This window comes from Chrysemys picta, chromosome 1 (assembly GCF_011386835.1).
Source record: "Chrysemys picta bellii isolate R12L10 chromosome 1, ASM1138683v2, whole genome shotgun sequence".
Lineage (NCBI taxonomy): Eukaryota > Metazoa > Chordata > Testudines > Emydidae > Chrysemys > Chrysemys picta.
Genome location: NC_088791.1, coordinates 91401925 through 91412166, shown reverse-complemented (window position 1 = coordinate 91412166; position 10242 = coordinate 91401925).

Sequence of the window (10242 nt, the reverse complement as noted above, 5' to 3'; positions counted from 1 at the left end):
AGCGAGAATGATTCACCACAGGAACAAGCTACCAAGGAAAGTGGTGGATTCGCCCTCTCTTGCTGTCATTGAATGAAGACTAGATGCCTTTCTGGAATGTGTTTGCCCCCAAAGTAGCTATTGTGTCATACAGGAGGCCTGTGACATGCAGGGGGTCAGATTAGATGCTCTAATGGTCTCTTCTGGCCATCAAGTCTACCAATTTCTGAAAAACTGAGTGTAGCATTGGGAGCAGCGTCTGAGGTTTTACTGTCTAGTCGGCTTGCTTCCTAGAATGAACACGCCTTGAGTGGGGTGATCCACAGGGAATAGCTCAAAGCTCCCAGGTGCCTAGCCAGGGGCAGGACATTAGCACAACAAGGGAGGGGCATGGCAGTGACATCACAAAGGCCTTTTGCAGGACCTCAGACTATTGGTCAAAGGTGGTGACCTCACAGAGAGATGCTGACATCAGCCAGGCAGGACAGAGGCGAGTGGCCCGGGAAACCTCAGAGACTCCTGTGGCTTTGCTTCAGCAAGTCTCTGTCTCGAGGTCTCTCTTTGAGGACTGAGAGAACATTCGGGTTCACGTACGTGAGCGGCAGGAGGAACCTCTGTCGAGTTTTCTCCTTCCCTTTTTGTGATTGAACTAGAAAGCAGACGTCCCTGTGTAGAAGGTAAGAGCCTCCTCGAGGTTTGAAACCTGTTCAGTCTGATCCATCGGGTGAGAGTTGAATTCTAGGCATGGAAAACACGAGCTTGAGGAGGCAGAATTTTATTCCGCACCTGGGATTTTGTCCCTTAGAATCACTGGGGACATTGGGGTTTGTCCTTTTTGTTTCCCCTTTTCCTCCAGCCCTCCCTCCTTTCTTTTCTTCTCTTGCTTCTTTTGTCCTTTCCCCTGTTCCCCTCCCAACACCAGGGTGTGTGTGTTTGTGTGTCGCGGGGGAGTGCTCTGCAGCTCCCACTGTGGGAGGTCCACCCAAAAATGTGGGGCTGAAATAGTGCCCCGGCAGTGATCCCCACCAGTAGCGTAGCTGGGGGTGTGTGTGTGCAGGGGAAACAGCCACTTCCCCTCAGCACATTTTCCAAAAGTGGCGCCTTAGTCAGGGGTTACCATGGCGCCAGCGGGCAGGGCCCACGCTCGGCTCTGAAGCTTGGCCTGCCCGGCCGGCGCTGACCTCCTGCACGCAAATTCAAGATCCGATGGTTAGTTTGAAAATCAGGGCTCTTGGGTCCTATTCCCAACTCTGCCACTGACTGGCTGTGTGACCTAAGACAAGTCAATTCTCCTTTCTCAACCTTAGCTTCTCCCTCTTTCAAGTAGGGATAATAATGATCCGCTCCTACTTACCTCACGGTGGGTGGAGGATGGAGATCCATTGGAGAGTGTCACTAGGAGGAGTGCATAATATGAGGTGTCCTATCACATTTACTCAGATCAGATTGTGACATAATAGAATAGCTGAAATAGTTTATTTTATTTGTATTTTTTTATTTTGAAATTGATAAGAGCAGCAACTACTTAGCTCAGACTGAAGCATCTTATCTAATTTTCGAGATCTAAGGGTCTCCTCTTGGTGTGCGAGGAGACAATTTAACACACTGTGACAAACAGGAGATGCTTTTGTTTTGCAACAAAATCTTTTTGCAAAGAACTTTCATCCCACTTGTTATGAGTTCAAGAAACAAACTGGTTTAGTCTGAATGGGATTTTCTGACAGAAACGGTTTCAATGAAATTTCCCCATCATCTCAATTCCTGGGCTCTATCCTGCCCAGGGATGAAAGGAACTTAAAGGATTTACCATTACGCCGGAGTCCTGAGCGGGGGTGTGGCCTCAACCAGAGGAGGCGGGGCCTTTCAAGATTTAAAGGCCCGGGGCTCCGGCTGTGGCTGGGAGCCCCAGGGTCTTTAAATCACCCCAGACCTACCAGCTGCAGAGGCGGCTGGGAGCCCCGGGGCTCAGGGGCGAATTAAAGGGCCCAGGGCTCCAGCCACCGAGGCGCTCTGGGCCCTTTAAATCACCGCGGGAGCCTGGCTGCCAGAGCTCCGGCACCGCTTTAAAGGGCCCGGGGCTCCCCGCAGCGGCTGGAGCCCTGGGCCCTTTAAATCACCGCCACGGAAGCCGGTCCAGTCCGGCACGGCTTACTGGCTCTTGCTGGTACGCTGTACCGGACCGGACTGGCTTACTTTCCCCTCTGCTGTGCTTCTGCGGGGTTTGTTGTGCATTAGAACAGGAGTCAGGACTGGTGGCTTCTCTTTCTGGCTCTGCCACCGCCTTGCTGTCTAGGCGCAGTGCTCGGCAGGGGCTAGGGCCGGGGGCGCGGGGTGGGGCCAGCGCGGTGCTGGGCCAGCGCGGTGCTGGGCCGGGGGCCGGCGCGGTGCTCTGCCGGGGCCTGGGGCCAGCGCGGTGCTGGGCCGGGGGTCGGGGCCGGCGCAGTGCTGAACCGGGGGCCGGGGCCGGGGCCAGCTCGGTGCTCGGCCGGGGGCCAGGCTGGGGGCCGGCGCAGTGCTGGGCAGGTTCGGTGCTGGGCCAGGGTCCATGGCAGGGGCACGGGGCCGAGGGCCGGCGCGGTGCTGGGCCGGCGGTGCAGGCACTTGTCCGGGGGCCGGCGCGGTGCTGGGCGGGGGCTATCGCGGTGCTGGGCCGGGGGCCGGGGCCGGCATGGTGCTCGGACGGGGTCCGGCGCGGTGCTGGGCCGGGCCTGGGACCGGCGCGGTGCTGGGCCGGGGGCTGGGACCGGCGCGGTGCTCAGCCAGGGACCGGCGCGGTGTTGGGCCGGGGGCTGGTGCGGTGCTCGACCGGGGTCTGGCGCGGTGCTGGGCCCGGGGCCGGCGCGGTGCTGGGCCGGCCGCCGTGCCGGGGGCTGGCGCGGTGCTCGCCTGGGGGCCGGCATGGTGCTGCGCCGGGGGCCGGCGCAGTGTTCGGCCGGGGGCCGGCGCGGGCACTTGGCCGGGGGCCGGCACGGTGCTCGGCTGGGGGCTGGCGTGTTGCTCGGCCGGGGCCAGAGCCTCTTGGCCTGGGCCGGCCAGCCACCAGAGGGAACTGCTCGGTCAGGGGGGCCGGACTGGGCCGCGCTGCACCCCGCCCCAGCCTACCTGCTGCCTCCCTGTTTCAGGCTTCCCGCGAACATTTGAGGAGGAGCAGGGGGCGGAGCGTTCAGGGGAGGGGGCAGATTTGGGGCGGGGTTGGGGGTGGGGAAGGGGCAGAGTTGGGGCGGGACCCCATGGAGTGTCCTCCTTTTTAAATATTAAAATATGGTAACCCTACTAGTGAGCATGGACTTGTCAAGAACAAATCATTCCAAACCAATCCTAGCTCCTTCTTTGGCAGGGTTATAGGCCTAGGGGAGGTGGGTAAACAGTAGATGTGATCTCTCTTGGTGTTTCTAAGGCTTTTGACACAGTCCCATGGGACATTCTCACAAGCGAACGAGGGAAATGTGGTCTAGATGTAATCAGTGAAATGTGAGTGCAGAGCTGGTTGAAAGCCCAGACTCCAAGAGCCCTTCTCTATGTCTGGCTGTCCAACGGCGAGGGTGTACCTAGTGGGTCTGGCAGGGATCAGTCCGGGGGCCGGTAGTATTCAATATTTTCCTTCAGGATTTGGAAAATGGAGTGGAGAGCATGCTTCTACAATTTGCAAATGACACCAAGCACTTTGGAGCACAGGATTGGAATTCAAAACGCCCTTAACAAATTGGAGACTTGGTCTTCTTGAGCCAGACTCCATGGCTGGGCCCCTCTCTCTAGACTGGGCTGAAGTGAAACCCCAGAGCCAAACCCTCCTCCTCCTGGGCAGTGCGCTCCCACCTTCAATGGGCAGATGCTGCTTAGCGCTTTCAGAGCAGCTTTTGCTGGGGGCTTCTCCCAGCACTTTCCAATAGTGGGAAAGTATGAAATCCCCGTTTGACTGCTGGGGACAGAGCCAGAGAGGGGGGGGGGAAATTTGCTCAAAGTCCCACAGGAAAGGGAAAACACCCAGCAGTGGAACCAACAGGAAACCCAGCAATGGAACTCAGGAGTCCTGGCTCCCAGTCCCCTGGTCCAGTCACTCCAGCGGAGCACACTCCCTCTCAAAGGCAGAGGGAGTGGACATGGGGGCCTGGTTGAAATTGCCAGCTGTGGGAGGGAGTGTGCAGCAGTGGTTAGCGAAGGGGCCTGGAAAGAAGGCCTGCTGGGTCCCATCCATTCTTCTGACACTTGGTGTGACCCTGTGCCAGTAGCTTCCCCTCCCAGGCCTGGTTCTCATCAGTAGGGTTGGGGTCGCAGTCCCAAAAGCCCAGGGGGTTCGGGAGGCTCCAGGAAGGTGTGTAAAGTGCTGGGATGTCGGGATCCCGGACGCACTGTCACCCCTGCACTAGGGCGGTGTTCTGCACCCCCTGCTACTGGCCGAGTTTCTCTGTCCCTTGGCAATAAGACAGACTCTTGTTTTCACAGCCAGCCGATCGCCCCGTGCCATCACCCTGCCTGCTTCCTGGGCAGGGTAACTCCTCAGCTCACCACCACCCTCTCCAGCCTGCCTTGGGCTTGGAGAGTGAGGAGAAGGGCGAGGGACGACCCTGAACATCCTCCATCCATCTCTCCGTCACCAGAGCAAGTGAGTGGCATTAGGGTTCCTCGGGGGCATCCCCTGTCTGTCTGGGGAGAGGCAAAAAAAGGGGGAGAGAATCTCTCCCAAAGGAGATTGGATTTGCAAACAGCCCCCAGAACCCCCTCGCTCTCAGACCGGGAAGGGGCTTCTCCAGAGCCGTCTCCAGTGTGTTTGGCAAGGTCCCAGCAATGGGGCTCCCAGCCCTTCCCTTGTGGGAGACTGTTCCCCAGGTTGAGAGTCTGTGAGCTGGGCCAGACCCAGTGAGCTGCTGAGCATGGAAATCAATGGGAACCGAGGGGGCCCTGGCCTTGCTATGCCTAGGGACTTTGAAGTGGGGAATGGTTTCCCAGGAGAAGTCTGGACTCCTCGGTTCAGGGCCGGGTTTAGCAAGTGCGGGGCCCAATTCCTGGGGCGGCACTTCGGATTGCCGGCTGGGGGAGGTGGCCCCGCGGGGCTGCCGTACTCTGGACGGCGCTCTGGCAAGGAATGCAGGGCCACGGGGCTTGCCGCGCTCCGGCCAGTGCTCTGGCCAGGGGAGCGGGGTCCCCGAAGACGAATGCCGCTGGGGTGAGTGTGCGGGGCCCTCTTAGGCGCGGAGCCCGATTCTGGGGAATCGGGCGAATTGGCCTAAAGCCTGCCCTGCCTGGGTTCTGTTCCTTCTCTAGCCTGGGCGGAGGGTGGAGGGGTGTGAGTGTGGTCTGGGGTGGCAGGAGGGAGCTGCTTGTCCAAAGTGACCAGTGTCTTTGTGACTGACCCCAGTGCTCGAAAAGGACGAGAGAGACTCCCTGGTTCTTGCAGCCCCAGCGATGACGAGGGGGAGCGTTGAGGGGGAGCAGATCATGCAATGAACTCCTGCCAGTGGGGGTAGCTTGCCCTCCCTGCACCCCTGTGGGGGGAGCAGGAGCTGCTCTGGCTGGAGCAGGGATCAGGAGGGACCAAACAGGCTGGTTAGTGAGAGGCTGCCTTGACCCCAGACTCACGCCTGCTCCCTGCTGGGTTCCAGGATGGCCAGGCTCCTGAGGATGTTCAGGAAGAAGGCTCTGCAGGTGGCCCCAGAGCCTGAGGGAAGCAGCCACCATCTTCCCCAGGAGCGAAGCGGCCCCTCCGTCCCCGCTGGAGGGGAAGAAGCTCCCGGCCGCGCCAGGAGGTGGAAGTGCCCAGCCTTCTGGCGGAGGAAACCCACTCCCGGCACAGGCGCCAAGGTGGGAGCATCACCTCCCAGGCCAAAATGGAGCTGGGCCAGGCTGCGGCTGGGCAGGCAGGACCCAGCCCAGGGGCGGAACCGGGCAGGGTGGCTCTGGGGCTTGTTGTTGTGTGGGCAGCAGCGGCCCCAGGAGCCCAGCCCCAACTTCCAACAGGGGGCATCGCCCTGCTCGGTCAGGGAGGACCTTCCAGCCTCCCCAGGGCAGGAGGTGGAGGATCCCTCTGCCAGCCCCAGCAGCTCGGGCCGCTCCCCATCTGACAGCAGCAGCGCCTGCGACTCGGACAGCAGCCTGGTCGACGGACGCTTCTGCTTTGCTCTAGGTGAGGAGCCAGGCTGGGCTCGGGGAGGGGTGAGGAGGGGGCTGTGAACACTCTGGGCCCAGGCCCTCGAGCAGTGCTATGGGGGCGGGTCTCCAGCCCAGGTGTCTGGCCTGAGCCATGTGAACCCCACGGACACTAGATGCTGCCACTTTGGTCCTTGGTGCTCCATTGGGCGGGGGTGGGGGAGGCACCTCCAAGGGAGTCCAGGACAGTGGGGAGGGTCTCTTTGCTATGGGCTCCTGAAGGAGTTGGGGGCTGATGCCATCACTGAGAGGGGGGAGTGTGGGGCCCAATCTGCCCTATGTCCCGGAGGTGGGAAGGGGACACATTGTCCCACCATGCCCCTGTCCTTCCCCCGAGTGGCAGCAGGAGTCACCTTGTCCCCTTCTCTCCCTGGTGCAGCGTCCGCCAGGGACTCCGAGGACGACGAGGAGAAAGAAGAACGGGTAGACTTGATAACAGAGGAGGCTGCTCTCATGAACATCCGAGAGCAGCTCCATGCCCGAGAAAAGGTACAAACGTTCCCCAGCTGTGCTGGAACTGAGATTGTCCTGCTCCTTCCCAGCATCCCGACCCCCTGCAGAAGGTCTTGGCTCTAATGGGGACCTTTCTCCTTCATGATCTGGGACCCCCAAGATGGGGGTGTTTGTCACACACCAGCCGGGGTTTCCTCCCTCCACGGGCACTGTCCCAGTTCCTGACCCTGATTGTGGAGGAGTTGTGGGTGATTTGAACAATAGGCAGGTCCCCACTATCCCCCATTCAGGCCTAAGTCCTGTAGCTGGTGTGGCTGGGGCAGGGAGGTCCCTGGCTAACTGGCTCTCTCTCCCCTAACCCCACTCCTGGTGGGCGCAGGATGAGGCGCAGCAGCTCGTGTTCCTGCACGCCATCTACCCCGCGTGCCTCGCTGCCCAGCAGAGAGGGGACTACACATTGGAGCCACACTGCTCGAAGGCGGCTGTGGCGGAGAGGATTGTGGTGAGTGAGACACGGCGCCCGGGAGCTGGAGGGTGGACAGAGATATGGGAGGGGCAGGGGTCACCCCGGGCCAAGGGTTGGGGGATGGCTGGTGCTGGAAGGCAGCTGAGGGCAGGGATTGCTGGGGCTGAAGATTGGGGAGAGGAGACGGGAGAACTAGTGGGCAGGAATCGGAGGAGCGGGAGGCAGCTGGGGGGATCCTGCTGGCTGTGTAATCTCCTCCTTGGGGAGTGTCAGTGAGGCCCGAATCTCACACGCTCCTTTGTCTCCTTTGCGTCTCACAGGAGCTCATTGAGGAGCTTCCTCCTAACTCTCCACCCGGCGCCGTCCTGGCCAACTCCCTCATTGCTGTGGCCAACCTCAGGTACTGAGACCCTCCCGCCCGGTTCCCCTAACCCCGGTGCTGCTCAGGCCCATGGCTGGGAGTCACTGCCCCTCCCACTCCCAGCTCACCTCCCAAGGGTGGCTCCTCTGGCAGAGGTGGCAGGAAGGGTCACTCCCTCCCCTGGCTGCTCTGTTCTTTTCACTCCAGTCACATTGCAATGGCTTTGGGGAGAGGCTGACTCCCAGGATCAGATACAGGAGGGGCAGCAGGGTCCAGGGAACAGGCGCCATTCCTGCCCTGCCACTGTCGGTCTGGGAAACCTTGGCCTTATCATTCCCTGGCTCAGTGCCTCAGTTTCCATTCTCGCCAGCCTCTGCCTATTTCCCTGCAGTTTCACGTCCGTGTTGGTGCCAGTCCCACCCCCGCACTGCACAGGCTAATACCGGCTCCTCTCTCTTGCCAGCACCATGACACCTGCCCTGGAGCCGGAGCTGGAGACCCACCTCCTCCGAGCCACCCTGCACTCAGTCTTCACCCTGGGCACGCAGACGGACACCAACCAAGTCCAGGTAGATCAGCCAGCTGTTATCCTGCCCGAATCCTTGCTAATTGCCTGCAGTGGGATGTGAATGAGAGAGGCCAGGATATGTGTTTGGGGGTCTCACCAGTGCTAGGGTTACCATATTTTGTGCCTCCAAATGGAGGACACTCCACGGCCCACGGCCCCGCCCCCAGCCCCGCCCAACCCCGCCCCCTCCCCAAAGTCTCTGCCCCCTCCCCTGCTTCCCGCGAATATTTGATTCGCGGGAAGCCTGAAGCAGGTAAGGGGGGCGTGGGGGGAGGAGGCGCGGCCCAGGCTGGCCCCCCGGCGTTTCCAGCCTGGGTCGGCTCGGGCCCTGGGGTGCCGGCCCCGGCCGACCACCCCCGGCCCGCCCAGCACTGCCGGCCCCCGGCGGCCCGGCGCACCCCCCGGCTCCCGGCCCCGGCTCCCCGCTGGCCCAGCCGACCCGGCTCCCCGCGGGCCCGGCCGACCCGGCTCCCCGCGGACCCGGCTCCCCGCGGGCCCGGCCGACCCGGCTCCCCGCCGGCCCGGCTCCCCGCGGGCCCGGCTCACCCGGCTCCCCGCGGGCCCGGCTCCCCGCGGGCCCGGCTCACCCGGCTCCCCGCCGGCCCGGCTCCCCGCGGGCCCGGCTCACCCGGCTCCCCGCCGGCCCGGCTCCCCGCGGGCCCGGCTGACCCGGCTCCCCGCCGGCCCGGCTCCCCGCGGGCCCGGCTGACCCGGCTCCCCGCCGGCCCGGCTCCCCGCGGGCCCGGCTGACCCGGCTCCCCGCCGGCCCGGCTCCCCGCGGGCCCGGCTGACCCGGCTCCCCGCCGGCCCGGCTCCTCGCCGGCCCGGCTGACCCGGCTCCCCGCCGGCCTGGCTCCCCGCCGGCCCGGCTGACCCGGCTCCCCGCCGGCCCGGCTCCCCGCGGGCCCTGCTGACCCGGCTCCCCGCCGGCCCGGCTCCCCACGGGCCCGGCTGACCCGGCTCCCCGCGGGCCCGGCTGACCCAGCTCCCAAACGGCCCGGCTCCCCGCGGGCCCGGCTGACCCGGCTCATCGCCGGCCCGGCTCCCCGCGGGCTCGGCTGACCCGGCTCCCCGCCGGCCCGGCTCCCCGCCGGCCCAGCTGACCCGGCTCCCCGCCGGCCCGGCTGACCCGGCTCCCCGCCGGCCCGGCTGACCTCCCAATTTTCCCGGACATGCCCGGCTTTTGGGGATTTCCCCCCGGACAGGGATTTGAGCCCCCAAAAGCCGGACATGTCCGGGAAAATCCGGACGTATGGTAACCCTAACCAGTGCTTCCCAGAGACCCCTCTTCCCATCCTGTGGCAGGTATAGCCCCAGTTTCCCTAAACTCTGACCCATGGCTCTCCCTTGCTTTGCAGGATCTGCATAGGGTAATACCAGACCTTCTGGACGCCATGCTGGGGAACCTGCTAGCAAAGACCCCAGACACGGACAAGCTCCACTACATCTTGGAGGTGAGCCCGATGAGGGGGTGGGGGCAATTTTACCTTAACTCTTAGATCCATTTTCCAGTCTGTCCTCCTAGCTGGGCCCCCAGTGGCCATCCTTGGTCAGGGCAGTCAGTGCAATGCAGGGTCAGGCCTTTCCTCCTTGAAGGACAGAGGAAGGAGCTGGGACTTCAAGCCAGAGCTCTGCCTGCTTGTGTTGAGCACTAACCACAGGGCCCCTGGCTGGCTTGGGGAGTGAGAGTCTGAACCCCTCCTGGGAGATCCAGAACATGGTCCTCAGTGACGAGCCACAGACTCATTCCTAGAGAAACAGGAGGGTCCCAGAGAATCAGCCCTTGTCTCTGACGGGCCCCGAGATTCCTGGGAGGATTGCGCTCACACTCAGTCCCTTCACCCAGCCAAAGACTTGAGAACCAGGGAGCGGGGAGGGGTCTGTCTCCTTCCTGGGGAGCTGTTCAGGAATCAGCAGTTCAGGGAGGATGGGACCAGCCCCGACACCGAGCATTGTCCCAATCTAGAGAGACAATGACAAGTTGTGACCTGCAGGATACAAGCATCGTCCTGGGGGCAAGAGTCCCCTTCTAAAGCTCTGCAGTCAATGAATCTGATATTCCACCCCCACCGCATGCAATGTCTCAGCCCCCTTGGGATGGGGGGGCCATTAGCACTACACATGCACCCCCTCATCAATCCTGAGCTGCCTCCTTTCCCCACAGCACATTAACTACTGGACCGTGTCCAGGGTGCCACGAGAGAGAGCCAGGGCCATCAGGAGCAGCGCGGCCCTGCTCACGTCCGTCATCACCCTCCCTGACTTTGACGT